Source organism: Salmo salar, chromosome 13 (assembly GCF_965601325.2).
Source record: "Salmo salar chromosome 13, fSalSal1, whole genome shotgun sequence".
NCBI classification, from domain to species: Eukaryota; Metazoa; Chordata; class Actinopteri; order Salmoniformes; family Salmonidae; genus Salmo; species Salmo salar.
This window is the reverse complement of record NC_138303.1, coordinates 87,506,530-87,528,450: the sequence shown is the minus strand read 5'-3', so window position 1 is coordinate 87,528,450 and position 21,921 is coordinate 87,506,530.

The window sequence follows — 21,921 nt, the reverse complement described above, 5'->3', positions numbered from 1 at the left end:
TTCAACTACTCCAGAACCATTAGTGAGCTGTAACTACTGCAAGCGGGAAATAGAAGGCATTAAAGCTGGAATCCTTAGTTGCTACATCCATTTTTTACATAGACTGACCAGGTGAATCCAGGTGAAAACTATGATCCCTCATTGATGTCACTTGTTAAATCCACTTCAATCAGTGTAGATGAAGGGGAGGAGACAGGTTAAAGAAGGATTTTTAAGGCTTGAGACAATTGAGACTGTGTGTGTGGATTGTATATGTGTGCCATTCATAGGGTGAATGGGCAAGACAAAAGATGTAAGTGCCTTTGAACAGGGTATGGTAGTAAGTGCCAGGCGCACCGGTTTGAGTGTGCCAAGAACTGCAATGCTGCTGGGTTTTTCACGCTCAACAGTTTCCCCTGTGTATCAAGAATGGTCCACCACCCAAAGGACATCCAGCCAACTTGACACAACTGTGGGAAGCATTAGAGTCAACATGGGCCAGCATCCCTGTGGAAAGCTTTTGACACCTTGAAAAGTCCGTGCACAGACGAATTGAGGCTGTTCTGTGGGCAAAAGGGGGTGCAACTCAATATTAGGAAGGTGTTCCTAAAGTTTTGTCCACTCAGTGTACAAGAAGAATATAACTTATGTCTCATGAGCTTAGTTCAACTGTCATATCTCATCAGAACCCAAATTATATGCTTGTTTTACTCCAATGTGTGTAAATAGTGTAAATGTAAACAAACACTGTAAAGCCTCAAAACATGGTTAACATGTTGATGGTTAACATGGTTAACATTTTGAGATCATGCATGGTTAATCCTTGCCTCCGTAATTCTATCTATACATTTGAGAGTGGTTACATTTCTCCAGGCCCATCCCTCAGTGTTTTATCAAAACAGAGGTGGGGTGACCGCTTTGTTACTGTTTCAATTAAGGACTCTAGCTTTAAAATATGAAGGCAGTGTCATTTCAGGCTCACGGGTACTACCCAAAGTAACACTTTCTCTGCCTCATGGGAGCTGTATGTCTTCTCTGGGTCAATATTTGTCATGGTAGACCTCCAAAATGATACAATGGAATTCATTTAACTATTTATGTCCATCCAGGGATGGGAATACTTTGACGCCTTCTAGGCTTCTATGTACAGACTGGAAGCAGCCCAAACCAACCACACTTGAGAAGAAATTATTGACATGGTCTGGTAATAAAAGGATGGCCTGTTGTAAATATCAACAGCAATACTTCAGCCATGATAAACTGTGGCCATTGAGGTCTCACAGCAATAGATCATGCTACAATGCACAGTGCTTATTTGGGGAGAGACTTGGTAGTAAGAAGGTCCATATTTTCTCCACTGACAATGGTCCTCTACCAAGGAACAATCAGTCACGACAGACACCCTTTAATGCTGTTATGGGCACTTTCTTTAAAGCATACTTTCTTTTAAGCCATATTTTGCAGCCATCATTCTGTCCATGATATTTGTAAGGGAACTCTCAATGAAAGATGACCATGCCCCAATTCATACTGAATAGGATTCCCTATCTGTGGGGTTATGTAATCTATCTATTTTTGCTAAGTTTCTTTAAGTTGTATTTAACCTTTATTGAACTAGGCAAGTCAGTTAAGAACAAATTCTTATTTACAATGACAGCCAACCCGGTCCCACCCCGGACGACACTGGGCCAATTGTGCGCCACCCTATGGGACTCCCAATCACAGCCAGATGTGATTCAGCCTGGATTTGAACCAGGGACTGTAGTGACACCTCTTGCACTGAGATGCAGTGCCTTAGACCACTGCGCCACTCAGGAGCCCATTACAGACTGTATCAGTTGTGTATACAGTATGTAATGTATAGATATACTGCATTTACATTTACATTTAAGTCATTTAGCAGACGCTCTTATCCAGAGCGACTTACAAATTGGTGCATTCACCTTATGATATCCAGTGGAACAACCACTTTACAATAGTGCATCTAAATCTTTTAGGGGGGGGGGGGGTTAGAAGGATTACTTTATCCTATCCCAGGTATTCCTTAAAGAGGTGGGGTTTCAGGTGTCTCCGGAAGGTGGTGATTGGCGTCGTGAGGGAGCTTGTTCCACCATAGGGGTGCCAGAGCAGCGAACAGTTTTGACTGGGCTGAGCGGGAACTGTGCTTCCTCAGATATAGGGGGGCCAGCAGGCCAGAGGTGGATGAGCGCAGTGCCCTCGTTTGGGTGTAGGGACTGATCAGAGCCTGAAGTTACGGAGGTGCCGTTCCCCTCACGGCTCCGTAGGCAAGCACCATGGTCTTGTAGCGGATGCGAGCTTCAACTGGAAGCCAGTGGAGAGAGCGGAGGAGCGGGGTGACGTGAGAGAACTTGGGAAGGTTGAACACCAGACGGGCTGCGGCGTTCTGGATGAGTTGTAGGGGTTTAATGGCACAGGCAGGGAACCCAGCCAACAGCGAGTTGCAGTAATCCAGACGGGAGATGACAAGTGCCTGGATTAGGACCTGCGCCGCTTCCTGTGTGAGGCAGGGTCGTACTCTGCGAATGTTGTAGAGCATGAACCTACAGGATCGGGTCACCGCCTTGATGTTAGTGGAGAATGACAGGATGTTGTCCAGGGTCACGCCAAGGTTCTTAGCACTCTGGGAGGAGGACACAATGGAGTTGTCAACCGTCATTCTGAGAGAGATAGCAAGAGAGCTGGCCAAGGATGGCACGTTCAAGAGTTTTGGAGAGAAAAGAAAGAAGGGATACTGGTCTGTAGTTGTTGACATCGGAGGGATCGAGTGTAGGTTTTTTCAGAAGGGGTGCAACTCTCGCTCTCTTGAAGATGGAAGGGACGTAGCCAGCGGTCAAGGATGAGTTGATGAGCGAGGTGAGGTAAGGGAGAAGGTCTCCGGAAATGGTCTGGAGAAGAGAGGAGGGGATAGGGTCAAGCGGGCAGGTTGTTGGGCGGCCGGGCCGTCACAAGACGCGAGATTTCATCTGGAGAGAGGGGGGAGAAAGAGGTCAAAGCACAGGGTAGGGCAGTGTGAGCAGGACCAGCGGTGTCATTTGACTTAACAAACGAGGATCGGATGTCGTCGACCTTCTTTTCAAAATGGTTGATGAAGTCATCCGCAGAGAGGGGGGGGGGGGGGGGAGGAGGATTCAGGAGGGAGGAGAAGGTGGCAAAGAGCTTCCTAGGGTTAGAGGCAGATGCTTGGAATTTAGAGTGGTAGAAAGTGGCTTTAGCAGCAGAAACAGAAGAGGAAAATGTAGAGAGGAGGGAGTGAAAGGATGCCAGGTCCGCAGGGAGGCGAGTTTTCCTCCATTTCCACTCGGCTGCCTGTAGCCCTGTTCTGTGAGCTCGCAATGAGTCGTCGAGCCACGGAGCAGGAGGGGAGGACCGAGCTGGCCTGGAGGATAGGGGACATAGAGAGTCAAAGGATGCAGAAAGGGAGGAGAGGAGGGTTGAGGAGGCAGAATCAGGGGATAGGTTGGAGAAGGTTTGAGCAGAGGGAAGAGATGATAGGATGGAAGAGGAGAGAGTAGCGGGAGAGAGAGAGCGAAGGTTGCGATGGCCCAATACCATCCGAGTAGGGGCAGTGAGAAGTGTTGGAGGAGAGCGAGGGAAAAGGATACAAGGTAGTGGTCGGAGACTTGGAGGGGAGTTGCAATGAGATTAGTGGAAGAACAGCATCTAGTAAAGATGAGGTCAAGCGTATTGCCTGCCTTGTGAGTAGGGGGGGAAGGTGAGAGGGTGAGGTCAAAAGAGGAGAGAAGTGGAAAGAAGGAGGCAGAGAGGAATGAGTCAAAGGTAGACGTGGGGAGGTTAAAGTCACCCAGAACTGTGAGAGGTGAGCCATCCTCAGGAAAGGAACTTATCAAGCTCATTGATGAACTCTCCAAGGGAACCTGAAGGGCGATAAATGATAAGGATGTTAAGCTTGAAAGGGCTGGTAACTGTGACAGCATGGAATTCAAAGGAGGCGATAGACAGATGGGTCAGGGGAGAAAGAGAGAATGTCCACTTGGGAGAGATGAGGATTCCAGTGCCACCACCCCGCTGGCCAGATGCTCTCGGGGTATGCGAGAACACGTGGGCAGACGAGGAGAGAGCAGTAGGAGTAGCAGTGTTATCTGTGGTAATCCATGTTTCCGTCAGCGCCAGGAAGTCGAGGGACTGGAGGGTAGCATAGGCTGAGATGAACTCTGCCTTGTTGGCCGCAGACCGGCAGTTCCAGAGGCTGCCGGAGACCTGGAACTCCACGTGGGTTGTGCGCGCTGGGACCACCAGGTTAGAGTGGCAGCGGCCACGCGGTGTGAAGCGTTTGTATGGCCTGTGCAGAGGGAGAGAACAGGGATAGACAGACACATAGTTGACAAGCTACATAAGAAGCTACGCTAATGCAAAGGAGATTGGAATGACAAGTGGACTACACTTCTCGAATGTTCAGAAAGTTAAGCTTACGTTGCAAAAATCTTATTGACTAAAATGACTAAAATGATACAGTACTGCTGGCTGGTGAAGTAGGCTAGCTAGCAGTGGCTGCGTTGTTGACTTTGTTTGAAAGTGTAGCTGGCTAGGTAACCTCGATAGTTTCAGTACTACACCATTATCATGATACAAAGGCAACTATGTAGCTAGCTAACATAACACTAATCAAGACGTTCCTTTGTAATGTATTTCGTTTCTACAATGCTGCTCGTCGGTAATATGGGAAACCATACAACAATTTATATTCATGCAATAGCTTTAATATTTCATGCTGGAAACCTGTTTCAGAGAATGATACAAATTGTACATGTAAATTCTATGCCATATTAATAATTAAATAAATGAATAAGTATTTCTTTCTGCAAAAGTGACAATGTCAAAGTTACCCTGGGGTGAATAGCGTTGAGCGGACATTGATGTAACATGGGAGATGAAATTCATGTATTCTTTTTATTTTGGGGCTGTGCCTATTGTACTTCATCTAATATCTGACATGGTAGTGTGTCTCACCATGATACAGTATATGATCTTGGGAGGTTACTTTGGCAGATATTTATTTTACCCATAATCATGATGAGCAGCAGGAAATGTAATTTCAATGGTAACACATCATGTGGGTAAATAAAACACTTGAAGGTATATTGCTGTCATTGTGTACTTTTTACTTCATCCTCAGAGCTTCATGCCCCATAAAATATGAAATATGTCCCTGTCAACATTTATATGCAAATGAAACCCTGACTCCTTACATTTTCCAAATGTAGACAGGGTTGGTGGCTGAAGATACTAATTGGCAGTAACCTGGCATGGGGGGTGTTTAAAGATCTTTCTTCAGCTCTCTCTCCCAAAAGTGAAGGCCTTTGAATTTGTCTTTATTAGGATTCTGCCCAGATGATGGATTCAGGGTGTCAGGTCTCTACCTGCCAGTCGAAAATGAATGTCTTTAGGATTGATTTGCCAACTTCCTTTTTTCTCAGTGCGTAGACTTGACAAAGGGTCAGCGAAGACCCTGGCAGAAGAGAGAATAATCTGTCCATACAAGATGGAAACGGAGATAAAAATCTTTAGAGAGCCATGGAGACTTTCAGTGTGTCCCTTACTCTGCTTTTCCACATTGTGTGGTTGTTGATTTGTGGTTGGCTGACTATGAGCTTGTACATTGTCCTGACACGGACAGTAGATTTGAACCATCCATTGTGGACACACAATTATTAAACAAATATATACATAGAATACTTTTTTTTGTTTCTTCACACGTAATAATGAAGTTAAGATGTGATTTTAATGTAGTTAATATGTGATTTTAATGAAGTTAAGATGTGATTTTAATGTAGTTAATATGTGATTTTAATGAAGTTAAGATGTGATTTTAATGAAGTTAAGATGTGATTTTAATTCCGTCCTTACACAAGGCTAAAGATTGACTATATTACACAATAATATTATTATTGCATTTCAAAGATTATAATTAGGCTATGTTGCCAGTTTGATTCCAAATGACAACAAATATGGCACAATCTTTTGTCTATTCATTTGGTGAAGTCTTCATCAGGATAGTGTTGCTGAGAATCATTGAGACTCTTGAAGCCCTAACCTGAATTCAAAAGTGAATTGCTGAATAAATATGGGATCATTTCAACTGTCTAGTACCTCAACAGGAAGATCTGACATCTCTCAAATGAGCTTCAGACTTCTCAGGCTTTGCCTTTAAAGGAACAGCTCATCAAGGTTACCTTTATGTATGCTTTACAAGGCATCAGGAAAAGTAAATCTCTTTCATCCCTTGTGAACATAGGTTCGAAATCATCTACAAAGAGATCCACACTTTGAATTTTAAAAAACGTATGAAAGGTAAAGGCCCGGAGTTGAAAGGAAATCGGACTTATTTTCAAGTGTCATTCGTTTTTAAGAAATAAAACATTTATTTTTTGCAAGAATGTGACTAAAGCACGAAATACAGTTATATTTAATTTCCCACACATAAACTTTTCTTCCTGTTCAGTCTCCTACCTCCAGGTACTTTATGTAGCTAAAGTAAAGGGTATAATAATATGGTTAATAAAGTTACATTTTTTAATTTTTTAATTTAACCTTTGTATAACTAGGCAGTTAAGAACAGTTAAGAACAATTTCTTATTTACAATGACGGCCAACCCCTGAAGCAGGGAGGAGTCACTAACTAAGCTTCTAGGAAATAAGATTCATACATCAATAAAATGGAGGGTCTTTGAAAACTAATTACACTGATACCACTTCAAGTTTTATGCAAAATCCCAATTTTTCCAGCCAACTATGCTCATGTTTAAATAGCTCATTAGAAATGGGCAAGGTGGCATCCACAGAGCATTTCGCTTAAGGATTTCTGTTTCGTCAGATTTGACCCTTATCTTAATGTGAATGGATTTATTATATTCACTGACTTATTTTGTTGGCTACAATGAATGTTGCTGATTAAGAAAGACTGATTTTAAGGCTTGACCTTATAATGAAGATTGAATTAGCACTACTCTCGATAATTTGAGCACAAACGTGGGCTCACATAATGCTGATGCAAAAAAATGCAACCTTGTTCCAGTATTAGCTCGATAAAAGGAGAAAGGCCAGAAAGACAATGTCTAATCTAGTTATTTGTGTGCCTATCTTTTCAATTTGAATGGGATTGAGGCAAATAGCTGGATATAGAAAATAGATACCACAGGACATGGAATCATCTCGACATAAGAACACATTTGAAATCTAAAAACATCTGACAAAGATTGATTTTAGAGTGAACTATCACTTTAAATGGCAACTGCACCAGAGATTTCTGACTTAGTCAGAATCACTGTATATTTGTCAAGTGAATTTACACATACCCGGAGTTTGACTTAGTGAATAGTAATTATAAATCATTTAAAATGAGATGCTCATGTCAGTAGCTGAGTCTTGATAATCATTTAAGTAGAGATAGTTAATCATCTAGTATTTCTACATAGCATACCTAATTATTACATGGTGAATATGCACAGTAAAAAGAAGCGTGACTTGAAGGGGGCCTTGTGATTTATATTTTATTATTGGAAATAAACAGGAGACAGCTTGTTTAGATATTGGTGATTCCAAAGGCCAACTACACAGTTCTCAGTTCAGTGGCTGTGGGCAGCTGTGTTATACAGCATTTATCTGACCCAGCAGGCCTGTAGATCTAACTATTACAGGTCTCTATATATCAGATCAGACCTGTAGCACTAACTGACCCAATTGCAATTAACAGGCTCTGGGTTTAACAGGTTTCACCCCGGCAGTTTACCCACTCACTTACAGCTCCCTCAGGGTACCATGTTTTATTTTCTAACATCAAAATGTTTATGAGGATAAAAGCCAGTGACAGGTTTGCATTAGGGACTGAAATATAGTAGCTAGGGTGATGATTCATACTGAAATGTCAAGATAAACCAATAGCAATGATGTCCAATGAAATGGGGGAATTGCTCAGATAGACATTGAGATATACATTTCCTTTGATACTTTAGCAGGAAAACCATTTATATTGTAGGGGACAGGCCGGCTTAAACAACCTCAATATTCATGGTGTTGTATAAAGAAATGCCATCAGGAGCCCAAGGATAGATCCAGCAAGCACACAGTGACCTTAAAAGAGCAATAGAAAGCAACCGTGTGAGGCTGCCAGAGAAATGCCATTGCAAAACACACCACTGTTCTCCGTCCTTCTATGACCCATTCTTCCACAAGTCCACTTTTATATCATGGGGTCAGATGCAGGTCATCTGTTTTTGGACTCAGCAGATAACGGAATCCAAAATTGAATTAAATATTCTTGGTACAAATGTGACAGAAACATTCTCTGGGGGAATGGATGAAAAAAAGCTTTATATAGCTACAAAAGGTGTTCTGTACTTGCACTGTAACCTCATGAGTCAACTGAAATGTTGAGACTTGCACTCAGTATAAACAACCTTTACCTATAGACCTCTTCTCAGATAGACTATTCATTAATCATGATAGCATTGTGGTCTGCCCATTTAAGGCATTTATAAAGGTATACATTTTTGCAATACCAACAGAAATAGCACAAAATATGCAAAGAAGGAAATCCAAAAGCCCTGCCTCTTTTTAATTCTTGCTTTAATGCAGGAGTTTCCTAACAGGATGCGGTATTGGTTTTCTTAATCTATTTAAGCATTCGATGTGGTTCAAGAATAATCTTTCTAAGCCTTGGACGTGATATGGCAGAATATCAGCCTCATTTGTATTGGGGGATTAGGGCATGCATTTCCTGACTGCATGACAGTGAATATGCCACTGACTTGGCTATTTGGGCACAAGGCCTGGCAACACATTCACCCTCTAAACGAAAAGTCCAATTTTCCTTTAATTATATTTTTTCTCAAAAATTCCATTAAATACACATTTGTTGTGTGGTCAAGACTATTACTATTTTCCAGACAGTAAAAATCTTCTATACCCGCTTCATCCCTCTGATTTCCTCTGTTGGAAGCTAAGCAGGTGGAGCCTTTTCTATACCTGGAAGGGACATCATAAGACTCTGGAAGGGGTTGGAAGGCCAGTAGGGGACATGCCTCCCTCTGAGACCCCAATGTCAGGACAGTGTTTGGGGAGACTAGGAAGCTGCGAATAGGAAGCTAAACAGATGTTGTGACTCTCAATGGTCATTCAAAGATCCCATAGCACTTGTCGTAAGACAATGGCTTCTAACCCCAGTGTCCTGTATACATTCCTAACCTGACTGCCCATGCTACCATGGCCACCTGAACACCCCAGTCTCAGGTTGGCTCATTCAACCCTTGACCTCTCCTCTGCAACTCTTCCCCTGGGTCATTGCTGAAAAAGAGAATGTGCTCTCAACTTCTCCTTCAACTTACCTGGTCAAATAAAGCTAACTAAATAATGTTCATTTTAAATTCAATTTATGTATAAGATCAACAAATATTTCTAACTGTGACAAAAGGACCTTACTAAACATGTTTTATCCTATGCAAAGAGGTGGACTGGTCATCCATCAGCCTCCTGTCCATAGAAATGTTTAGATTAGCTTTAAATGCTAATCTAAGTGTTGGAATAATTATTGGTTGGTGGTAATCCTGAAGGGATTCATAAAGATCCTTTGTTTGTCTTCTTGGGGGCAGAGAGGTCTTTGGAGACAAACTGTGGAAAGCGTGGATTACTGTGGCGGTAAGGTCTGCATACAGATATATGCATACAGACTCTTTTAATAGCAAGAGCAAACCTACAATGCTTATGAGGTCAAAGAGTTAACTTTGAAAGTCATACCCATCAAAAGCTGTAAACACGTGTAACATTATACTTGACAGGAAAGTAAAAAGAGAAAATCTGTATAAATTCAGGCAAAATTCAAACCTTCCATATTTTCATGTTATATCAACTTTGTAGGGGAGAACGAGGCTGGTTCTCAAATATATCATCTATATTACTCAGCAATTTTAAACATAAACAACAAGACATGACATTTTTTATTTTGGTCGTGAAAAACACTCTCCAGGATTTTAGTTATGAGCACTGTGACAACAACCAACCAGTGTGAGAAACAGCTGCATTCTCCTCTAGTGCTAGCTGGTGGCTCGCTCTTCAAGGCTCTGTATAAATTATTTTTCATTTTATGATTGCCACATCATCTTACAATGTAGTACCATTTTCAGTCCTGTGACTGAACCTGACTGATGACCAGAGCTGCAGGTAAATGTCAACCAAATACAATTCTTGCAGTGCAACTTTCCCTGGTAACGCACTACAACTGTACGTTGAGGGTAGCCTACAGTCACAAAGTGACAGAATATCACCCTACCTTTATAAACACCACCACTCGTTTGACACTCCTAATTAGAAGTATCCAGAGTGAATTTACCTCCAGCTGGGGTGACATGGCTTAGTAAGAGTTTTACAACCACCTTCATTGATTTGCAGATTATCTCACACTGGAGTCTGTCCTCCCTTCGGGACAATTAGGGTATTGAAACAAGTGTGGGAAAGAGGCTGGAAATATCCCTGTCCTCTCCAGGGTGTGAGAGATCAAGAATGAGAAGTAAGTAGACTGGAGCCAGCCCCTGACTCTTCTCTTTCTTACTCTCTTAACCCTTTGCTGTTCTGTCTTCCACAGTGATTCTGTACACATTATGATAGCTTATGGAGATCCACTGGAGCACATCTGGAGTCACAATACAACCACATCCTATCACGTTTTGATCCGGCTTTAAAATAATTCAAATATAGGTAGTATGTAATAGGATTATTGGACCATTGCAAGCATGCAAGGGGAATGAATTCCTCTTGGATTTTGGTCTTCCCTTGAAAAATTTATGCAGCTGTTCCAGTCTTTCATACTAATGAATTCTGAATCTGAACCTGTGTGTTCAGTCAAACATTGGGACAGAGATCTTTATCTTCATTTACTTTTCTGACACACAACTGGGTAACACTTTATTTTTGTTTTTACCGTTCAAGGGATTTCTGTCAACAGAGGAAATCTTGAATCTGGGAACAATGTGAGACAGAGGTAAAAATCTATTTGCCGATAGCTAATCTTTATCATTCACATGCCTCACCACTTTCTGCCTGGTCTTTAGGGGCTGATCCATCCCCTGCCTGCTACTGAGCTGGTCAGAAAATCCAATAAACCTGGGATTCGTTCTTCAAGTTCAACCCCGTCCTGCCCTCCCCTCCCTCCTCTGCACAGGCTTCTCTGGGCTGCTGTATTGGTAATGCGTCCCCTTTAGGATCCCCTTTAAGCTTAGTTCTTATTTTCATCTCAAATCCCACATAAACTTTGCCCATTGGGCAATCTATCCTGGAGCATCTCCTCAGTTAGATTCTTGTACTCACAGCAGGACAGTTGTTAACTGTAGTGTAGGGATCCGCAGCCCATCAAAGATTTGTTACGTCATGCCAACTCAATTGTCCAATTGGACTCTCAAAGAACTGCTTCAACAGGAGGTTAGTCACATTATAATGGTTTGAAAATTTCTGTATTTACCAAATGTCGACTGTGAATTGAATTGTAAATAGTAGGTATGGAAAATGTTATTTTTAGCATGCTTTACCAAACACTCTCTTTCTCTTCCTCTCTTTCTCATGTCAATAAAACTAACAATGATTTGACAGAGCGCAGCAGAGAGTATCCCCAGTTGAAATTCAAGAGATAGATGCTAACGACTAATGTGCTTGACTGTGTGCCCCTTGATTAGCTCTCCTTTAGACAAGCCAGCTTTGATTGTGTCAAGATAGTCTTTCTGGGAGGATTACTTTGAGTACACTCCTGAACCACACTGACATGCGGAGGATTTCAAGTATGTCAGGAAAAGCATTAATTGGCATAGAAGTACAGATAGAAGGGATCTTGAGTTACTTTTGCAGGTGCTCTGGAAACTTTCAGGATGATGGAAATTAACAAGGCAAGATGAGTGAATATAGCTATTCTGTACCTGACATTAAAAACTCCCTATTATGGGAGTTTGGTTATGTTTTCGCATGTCAAAAATGTAACACCGAAGATAGCGCTCTTGCTATACATGGATGTACTCACATATGGTTAGATTGTTTTTGGTGTTGTATTTACATTGTCTTCACTTCACCACACTTCAATATAAAATCATTGAAATTTTGATTCAGGTCAAAATAAGGATTTGCTTGCCACCCGAGTGGCACAGCGGTCAGTGCTAGAGGCGTCACTACAGACCCGGGTTTGATTGCAGCCGGCCGCTACCGGGAGACTCGTGAGGCGGCGCACAATTGGCCCAGTGTCGTCCGGGTTAGGGGAGGGTTTGGCCGGCCGGGATGTCCTTGTCCAATCGCACTCTAGCGACTCCTTGTGGCGGGCCCGGGCGCATGCACACTGACTTCGGTCGCCAGCTGTACGGTGTTTCCTCCGACACATTGGTGCAGCTGGCTTCTGGGTTAAGCGAGCAGTGTGTCAGGAAGCAGTGCGGATTGGCACGGTCGTGTTTTGGAGGACGCATGGCTCTCGACGTTCACCTCTCCAGAGTCCGTATGGGAGTTTCAGCGATGGGACAAGACTGTAAATACCAATTAGGGAGAAAAAGGGGTAAAAAGTAATAAATAAATAAATAAATAAATAAATAAATAAATATATATATATATATATATATATATATATATATATATGTAACTCAAGATCCCATGCGTCCTCTCTCTATATATATATGTATGGATTTGCCTGGAAATTCAAGTAATGTGTGCAAATCGAATTTGACCCTTTGGGACAAGAAATGTAAGCCATTGCATGTTTTCTCTTTTTATTGTCTACACACTACTAACCTGTCAACTTTGGTACCAGGTTATTTAGATTCTTTTCAGATTACATAGGTCCAATAAAAAGTATGATTGAAATGCGAAGTGTCCAACATTTCATTTGTCAATCAGATTAGTAAAGCTTCACTGTGATTGATAATTCATAATCTTTTTCATAGGAAGCACATGCTCTGAAACTTTAAAAATGTTTTGTTAATTAGACACTCAGAATATCTGGTATTGCTTTATTTGTCTGTAGCTTTTTGACGGGTGGTGGACCTACAAACATAACAGTCATCCTGCATGGGTTGATCGTCTGCTGGGAGGGAATTTGATAGTCAGCTTAGATGGACACAAAATAACTGCAAAGAAGTTGCAACCAGTGAGCAGACCACTGAGGAGCAATCATATACTGTATCTGCTCCAGGTTTATAAATATAGATTTCACCCTGGAGGGTGTAACTGATGAATGTGACCTTGAATGAGTCATTAATTAGATTAATTTCTCTCCAATCATGTCCTTTTGCAGGCAGGACTGGTACAAGCAGCCTAGGAGTCAGGCCCCTCCGCTCCGCTCCGCTCGGCTGCTACACTACTTTCCTGTGGGGACAGGATGTGGGGAGTAAGAAAACACTACACAGCTCATTTCAGAGAGCAATCCTAGGCCTTGGAGGAATGCCAAATTGTTTTAGTACAAACTTACAGTAATAATGTGATCTAATGTGCTGAGACAGATGAGATCACCACCAATCTGCTGAGATTTCCTAATAGATCTTGAAGCAGAGTACGTTTACATGCACAGTAATAATTCTATATTAAACTGATTATGACAGTAGGCAGATTATTCAACAGTCATGTAAACACCGTACTCTGCTTATCTTAATTGGCGTGAGGTCAAAATCGAAGTAAGCATACGCCGATTAAAACACCTTGTTTTCTGAGCAATCTGTAGAATTATTAGTACATGTAAACAGCTTAATCGGTGTTCCAGTGGTGTATTTGATCTGTGTATGGGCTAGCACCAGCCAGGCAAGCCTCACTCTTTTTAGCACGAGTGAAGTATGTTCGGCACAACTGAATGTATTTGTCTTTAGAAGTAGTTTTCACATACAAACTGATTTCAGATGTGTCCATGTAAACAGGATTATTAGTGAAATCATTTTTCTTGCAAAGCATTTAAATGTTTTAATCAAACAATCAAACTATCCACAATAGTTGTATTATTGTGTGCATGTAACTGTACGAGATATGACAATGGTTAAGACATGCATTAATACACAACTTGACAATGGATCTCAAAATATCGTGTTTTCTTAGTCATTTTTAATGTCTATGTCATCCTATCGGTATTGTATAAATATAGCCTCCTTGTGTAACAATACCCATGGTCACAGGTTCTTGGTACATTATGTATCCTGTTTGTACAAAGCCCCCTGCCTTGTATCACTTACTGGGTGCCTCAAACACGTCTTACCTTTTTGTAGTTAATAAATCCAATGTGAAACTTGATAACTGTAGTAGCATTAACTAGCCTACAAAACTAGCTGGCAGGCAGACACTGGAAGGACACATTTCTGAGTGACAGAGTGAGTGCTTTGCAGCCATAGATGCCATCCATGATGGCATTTTTGTTGGACTGAAAAAAATGCACAGAACGTAAAGTAACGTTATTAAAACCAGTTCCCATGCTTTTAAAATAATGGTTCTGTTCCACATTAGCCATCACTTTCCTTTCCTTGAAAAATTTTGTTATTTTTCAGTTCCGTTCTCTGAACAGGTTCGAACCAATGACTGTATATCTGGATGGACAAAGCCATTGAGCTCTTGACACCATTCATTCCTATGTGAAGACTCAATAGCACATTTAAGCCAAACGAAGTCAGTTAAGATGGCATCTCTTGGAGACATAACATGCGCCATTTGAGCTACTCCAGGAAGTGACGTTGCAGGCTAGCTCATTGCTGCACCCTCTCATTGAGTAACTCAAGTTGAAGGCTGACCGGGGTACTGCAGGCTGCCATTAGCAACTAAATTATTATTACTAAATTAACTTCTTCTGTGTGTGATTTTAAAATAATCAGTTCAAGAACATACATCTGGTCTATTAGAAGCAAGTATTGGTAAAGTCTCTTCCAAAAGTATTCATCCCCCTTGGCATTTTTCCTATTTTGTTGCATTACAACCTGTAATTTAAATAGATTTTCATGTGGATTTCATGTAATGGACATACACAAAATAGTCCAAATTGGTAAAGTGTAATGAAAAAAAGAACTTGTTTAAATGTTTTTATTATTTATTTATTTTCTTTTTACGGAAAATTGGTGCTTGCATATGTATTCACCCCCTTTGCTATGAAGCCCCTAAATAATATCTGGTGCAACCAATTACCTCCAGAAGTCACATAATTAGTTAAATAAAGTCCACCTGTGTGCAATCTAAGTGTCACATGGTCTGTCACATGATCTCAGTATATTACACCTGTTCTGAAAGGCCCCAGAGTCTGCAGCACAACTAAGCAAGGGGCCCCACCAAGCAAGCGGCACCATGAAGACCAAGGAGCTCTCCAAACAGGTCAGGGACAAAGTTGTGGAGAAGTACGGATCAGGGTTGGGTTATAAAACCCGCCAAGAGAGGGCCGCCGTCCAAAACTCACAGACCAGGCAAGGAGGGCATTAATCCGAGAGGCAAAAAAAGAGACCAAAGATAACCCTGAAGGGGCTTCAAAGCTCCACAGCGGACATTGGAGTATCTGTCCATAGGACCACTTTAAGCCATACACTCCACAGAGCTGGGCTTTACGGAAGAGTGGCCAGAAAAAAACATTGCTTAAAGAAAAAAATAAGCAAACACGTTTGGTGTTCACCAAAAGGAATGTGGGAGACTCCCCAAACATATTGAAGAAGGTACTCTGGTCAGATGAGACTAAAATTGAGGTTTTTGGCCAACAAGGAAAATGCTATGTCTGGTGCAAACCCAACACCTCTCATCACCCCGAGACTACCATCTCCACAGTGAAGCATGGTGGTGGCAGCATCATGCTGTGGGGACGTTTTTCATCAGTTGGGACTGGGAAACTGATCAGAATTGAAAAGATTATGGATGGCACTAAATACAGGGAAATTCTTGAGGGAAACTTGTTTCAGTCTTCCAGAGATTTGAGACTGGGACGGAGGTTCACCTTCCATCAGGAAGATGACCCTAAGCATACTGCTAAAGCAACATTCGAGCGGTTTAGGGGGAAACATTTAAATGTCATGGAATGGCCTAGTCAAAGCCCAGACCTCAATCCAATTGAGAATCTGTGGTATGACTTAAAGATTGCTGTACACCAGCAGAACCCATCCAACTTGAAGGAGCTGGAGCAGTTTTGCCCATTGTTCCCAGTGGCTAGATGTGCCAAGCTTATAGAGACATACCCCAAGAGACTTGCAGCTGTAATTGCTGCAAAAGGTGGCTCTACAATGTATTAACACTCAAGTTTTCAGTTTTTTTGTCTTATTTCTTGTTTGTTTCACAATAAAAAATATTTAGCATCTTCAAAGTGGTAGGTATGTTGTGTAAATTAAATTATTCACCCCCTGTCACGTTCTGACCAGTAAAGGGGTCATTTGTTATTGTAGTTTGGTCAGGACGTGGCAGGGGGGTATTTGTTTTATGTGGTTCGGGGTGTGTGTTTATGTAGAGGGGTGTTTGTTTAGAGTTTCCGGGGTTTTGGTCTATGTTCTATGTTAGTGTATTTCTATGTCTGAGCTAGGGTGTTTAGTTCTATGTTTAGTTAATTAGGATTGGGCCTTCAATTGGAGGCAGCTGTTTCTCGTTGCCTCTGATTGAAGGTCCTATATATAGGGGTGTGTTTGTTATGGGAATTGTGGTTGTTTGTGCACTGCTATGTTTAGCCTGCATTACTGGTTAGCTGTCGTTTGTTTTTTCGTTTTCTTGTTTTTGTATAGTGTGTGTCATAAAATAAAAATGAGCATTCATGTACCCACTGCATTTTGGTCCACTTCCTACGACAGCCATTACATAACCTCCCACCAACAACGGACCAAGCAGCGGAGTAAGGAGCATGAAAGGAATTATTTTGAGTCGTGGACTTGGGAGGAGATATTAGCCGGAAAGGGACCATGGAGGAAGGCTGGAGAAAACCGGAAACTGTTACAGGGGTAGACGGTTGGCATTTAAGCCTGAGAGGCAGCCACAAGATTTTTTTTGGGGGGGGCACACGGGTAGTTTGGCTCGGCCAGGGTTAAGCCCCATGCCAACTCCCCGTGCTTATTGGAAGCAGCCTATTACTGGTCATGTCCCGTGCTATGGAGTGATGCGCACGGCATCGAGGCCGAGCATTCACAAGTCGGTGTGCGAGGTGCCAGCGCCCCGCATTTGCCAGGGGGAAGCGGGCATCCAGCCAGTAAGGGTGGTGCCAGTACTGTGCTCGAGTCCGCCAGTGCACCTTCACGGCCCAGTGTATCCTGTTCCCGCTCCTCGCACTAGCCCTGAGGTGCGTGTTTCCAGTATGGCACATTCTAAGCCAGTACCACGCACCAGGCTTCCAGTGCGTCAGCCCAGTCCAACTCGTCCTGTTCCTGCTCCTCGCACTGGCCCTGAGGTGCGTGTTTCCAGTCTGGCACATCCAAAGCCAGCACCACGCACCAGGCTTCCAGTGCGTCAGCCCAGTCCAACTCGTCCTGTTCCTGCTCCTCGCACTAGCCTTGAGGTGCGTGTATCCAGTCTGGCATCTCCAGTACCAGCACCAGGCCTCCAGTGCATCAGCCCAGTCCAACTCGTCCTGTTCCTGCTCCTCGCACTAGCCTTGGGGTGCGTGTCTCCAGTCTGGTACCTCCACTACCAGCACCATGCATCAGGCTTTCAGTGCGCAGTCCCCGTCCAGATCTTCCGACGACAGTACCCCATCCAGAGCTTCCGACGACAGTACCCCATCCAGAGCTTCCGGCAACAGTACCCCGTCCAGAGTGTCCGGAAACAGTGCCCCGTCCAGAGTGTCCGACGACAGTGCCCCGTCCAGAGTGTCCGGCGACAGTGCCCCGTCTAGAGATGGCCCAAAGTCCGGAACCAAGAGAGACGGCCCACAGTCCGGAACCGAGTGAGACGGCCCACAGTCCGGAACCGAGTGAGACGGCCCACTGTCCGGAACTGAGTGAGACGGCCTACAGTCCGGAACCGAGTGAGACGGCCTATAGTCCGGAACCGAGTGAGACGGCCTACAGTCCGGAACCGAGTGAGACGGCCCACTGTCCGGAACTGAGTGAGACGGCCTACAGTCCGGAACCGAGTGAGACGGCCTATAGTCCGGAACCGAGTGAGACGGCCTACAGTCCGGAACCGAGTGAGTCGCCCTACAGTCCGGAGCTCCCAGAATCGTCCTTCTGCCTGAGGTCTACAGCGATGCGCTTCAACCAGAGGCATTCAGCGGGGGTGGACAGGTTAGGTGTGGGAATAAGGCCAGAGCCTGAGCCACCTCCACAGTAGGTGGGTTGGGGAGGGGGGGGGGGGGGGGCATAGCACAAGAACTGTCGGTGACGGTGGCCACCCTCCCTTCCTTCCCTTTAGTTGGGATTCTTTTTTTCTTTTTTTGGGGGGGTTATTTTTGTGTTTTGTGTGAGGTGCATCCGGTGTCTGCACCTTTGGGGGGGGTACTGTCATGTTCTGACCAGTAAAGGGGTCATTTGTTATTGTAGTTTGGTCAGGACGTGGCAGGGGGGTATTTGTTTTATGTGGTTCGGGGTGTGTGTTTATGTAGAGGGGTGTTTAGAGTTTCCGGGGTTTTGGTCTATGTTCTATGTTAGTGTATTTCTATGTTTGATCTAGGGTGTTTAGTTCTATGTTTAGTTAATTGGGATTGGGCCTTCAATTGGAGGCAGCTGTTTCTCGTTGCCTCTGATTGAAGGTCCTATATATAGGGGTGTGCTTGTTATGGGAATTGTGGGAGGTTGTTTGTGCACTGCTATGTTTAGCCTGCATTACTGGTTAGCTGTCGTTCGTTTTTTCGTTTTGTTGTTTTTGTATAGTGTGCGTCATAAAATAAAGATGAGCATTCACGTACCCGCTGCATTTCGGTCGGCCTTGATCTTCCCTGGTTTCAATGAGAGGGTGGCAGTCATTCTCCCCTTGTTCCAACCTTGCTACATCATGCAAATGTGCATGGCTTTGCCTCGTGGCCCCAGTGTGGTTGTGCACTCAGCCATTTAACTCTACTATGTTGTGTCTATTGTAGCTGGTATTTCCTGTAACTGCACCCTGTTATTATTTCACTAATCATTCATCATCATTGTAGTGCACAGATTGTGTATTAATATATGTACATATGTAAGCCAGTGTTTTTGTATTACAGGCCATACTGTATTTGTATATCATTATCCACTATACTATGACTGCACTATACTGAGTTACTCATTACTTTATATATTTCATTTATCCTGTAGAACCCCACCATTTACATCATTTCCATTAAACATAATGTATTGCAGACATCTTTTTCATATAAGATTAAGGCTAGCATTGTACAACCATCAAAATAGTTTAAAGTCCATGTAGCAGATAATGGATCCTAACAGATATGTATGTAGTTGGTTTCTAACTAGAATCTTTTTATGAAGACTGCCTGAAAGCCCCGAACGTAGATCGTAGTTTCTATGACTCGCACGGTGGAAGAACATATTGCCTGTAGCCTACTGTACTGAAGTTAGAGCTAATTTGGAGAAAACTTCAAACCCAACTTTTAGAACAACATTATAATATTATAACCATTGATTTAAGAGTTTGTAATTTAGGAATGTTTTCTTGCTGTGCTCTAAGTCAGTGGTTTCCAAAGTGTGGTGCAGTTTTGGGTTGGCAGTCCAGCTTTTTTAAGGAACTCAGTCCGGCTTTCAACTTACTCTGAAGAGTTGTAATAGTAGAATTCACAAGGTGCAATTTCGAAATTGGGTAGTGCATCATCAGTTCTTCTTGTCATGTCAGTCATTGCGTACCTTAGAGAACTATTTATAACTTGTCAGAAATGTCCAGATCAACTAGCCCATGTCAGCTAACATTTTTTAGCTAGGTTTTTTAGCCCATCGATTTTGTTGTAATGTTTGAGTCACGCAAATATCACATGAATACACATTAGATATGGCAAAATGTATAGAATTGCAAGGAAATTTGCTTAAAACGGTAAAATGTTCTCTGCACCCAATGACAAAATTTGTAGAACTGCAGGAAATAAGCTTTAAACCTTCAAAATGGTGGGGGGACTGAGTGAAAAACCTTCAAAATGGTGGGGGAACTGAGTGAAAAACCTTCAAAATGGTGGGGGGACTGAGTGAAAAACCTTCAAAATGGTGGGGGGACTGAGTGAAAAAGTTTGTGAACCTCTGCTATTATATGCGTTTCTGGCATTGAGAAATAAGTGCTACACTGCCTCTAATGATTCACACTGTTACATGATAGCCCTGTGAATTACATGACATGTCATTACATAAGAAATAAGTGCTGTCTTGGGTAGACATTGGGGTGAAACTTGGAGAATACAATGGAAGGTTATGATGGTAAAACTTTGAAAAGATTTTAATGAAAAATATTAAATATGCACTATGCTGTCAGATACAGTAATATAAAGCATTGCCCACAACAGGGTAGCAACAGTGACAAAATCATGTTTCATTTAGCTGAAGCACAACTATTGTCTGTTGATTGACAGCTGTCATCTATACTGAATATTCCAAAGTGATAAGCCTCCTGAAGACCAAATGACTTTGGTCTCCTTGGAGACGGTGTTCAAAAGTGCTGTCTTCCTTGAAGGCAATTAAACATTTGTGCTTGATTTCCCATGTCACTTTACAATCTGGGGATCCAGATGTTGGGCAGAGTCTCTACTGCAAAGTCAGACACTAAATAAATATTTGCCATATCTAAACCTGTGCAGATGATGCCACATGTTAAAATGACTGCAGGCTGGAAAGTATGGGGGTGTGGTATAGTATGCTGTGTAGAACTTGCCTTGACCTCGTCTGTAGATTCACCTTTCTTACGACATGGTAGATCATGTTGTTTACATTGGCATTTACAATGTAGATCTGTCCATTGCTTAAGCAATTGTTTCAACAATGCAAGATTGCACAAGTTGTCTCAGCTCTGCTTATCACGCTCTCCCTCCTCCGTGTCACCCTTCTTTTATCCTTGGCTTGGATCTTTTTATCCTCAGCCTCTGTACCTCCCAGCAGAGGTAAATCGACCATCATACTGCATGCACCGGTATAGGTTATTCCATTCATCAAAATGTCACCGCTGATGGTATGTTAAATTATCCATGCATTTTCTTCTCTGGACCTTTTGTTAACAAAGCTACCTGAAGGGGAAGCCAACGTTTCTAAGGTTGACTTGATGCAGCCACCCTAGGGAGCTCATGTTGTAAGACCTCGTGTTGAGTTATTGTATCACATGACATAACTGAATCTGATACATGTGCATGAAATCATATATACCAGAGGCTTTGTTGGGTACACATAGAATGTTGGCTCTGGTATACATACATGTGTTACAACACAGTATAGGGGTTTTCAATTGGCTGGATAAATTGATGATTCAATTAGAGCTTGAACCGTAAAAATTAAACACAAAATAGTAACCTTATATGTAAAACAAATGCTTGGGACCAGTTCAATTGTTGCAAATTGTTTTACTTGAAACTTAAGTGGTGGAGGGTCAAAGGAAACAGTTATTTTGTTTAATTAAGTCAGTTCCCACGACAAATTGACTGGATGACTGACAGGCTGGGGCTACTTGGCTACAGGCAAAAGTAATTAGAGGTGAGAGGTATAAAGAAATGCTTTTTAAACGTGTGTCATTATAAATTCCCTTCAAACACAGCAACTGGATATGCACATATTGATTAGCAGATGTTGACTGTGCACTCCTAATTCAATGAATTTGCAAATTTGTGTACAATGTACCCTATCACAACTTGCAGTACAGAAACTAGACAACATTGGACTATAGCAGCAGCTTTAATTGGAATTATGTTATCCAATGTTCATTGACAACACTATTTCACACCATGATTTATTTAAATGCATGTGCTATACAAGTCACTGTATGGTACACAGTACACTATGTTGATGTAGCCATTATGCATGAATGTGCCTGCCAGGTACTGTAGGTGTACAGTTGTCTTTTGATCTGAAG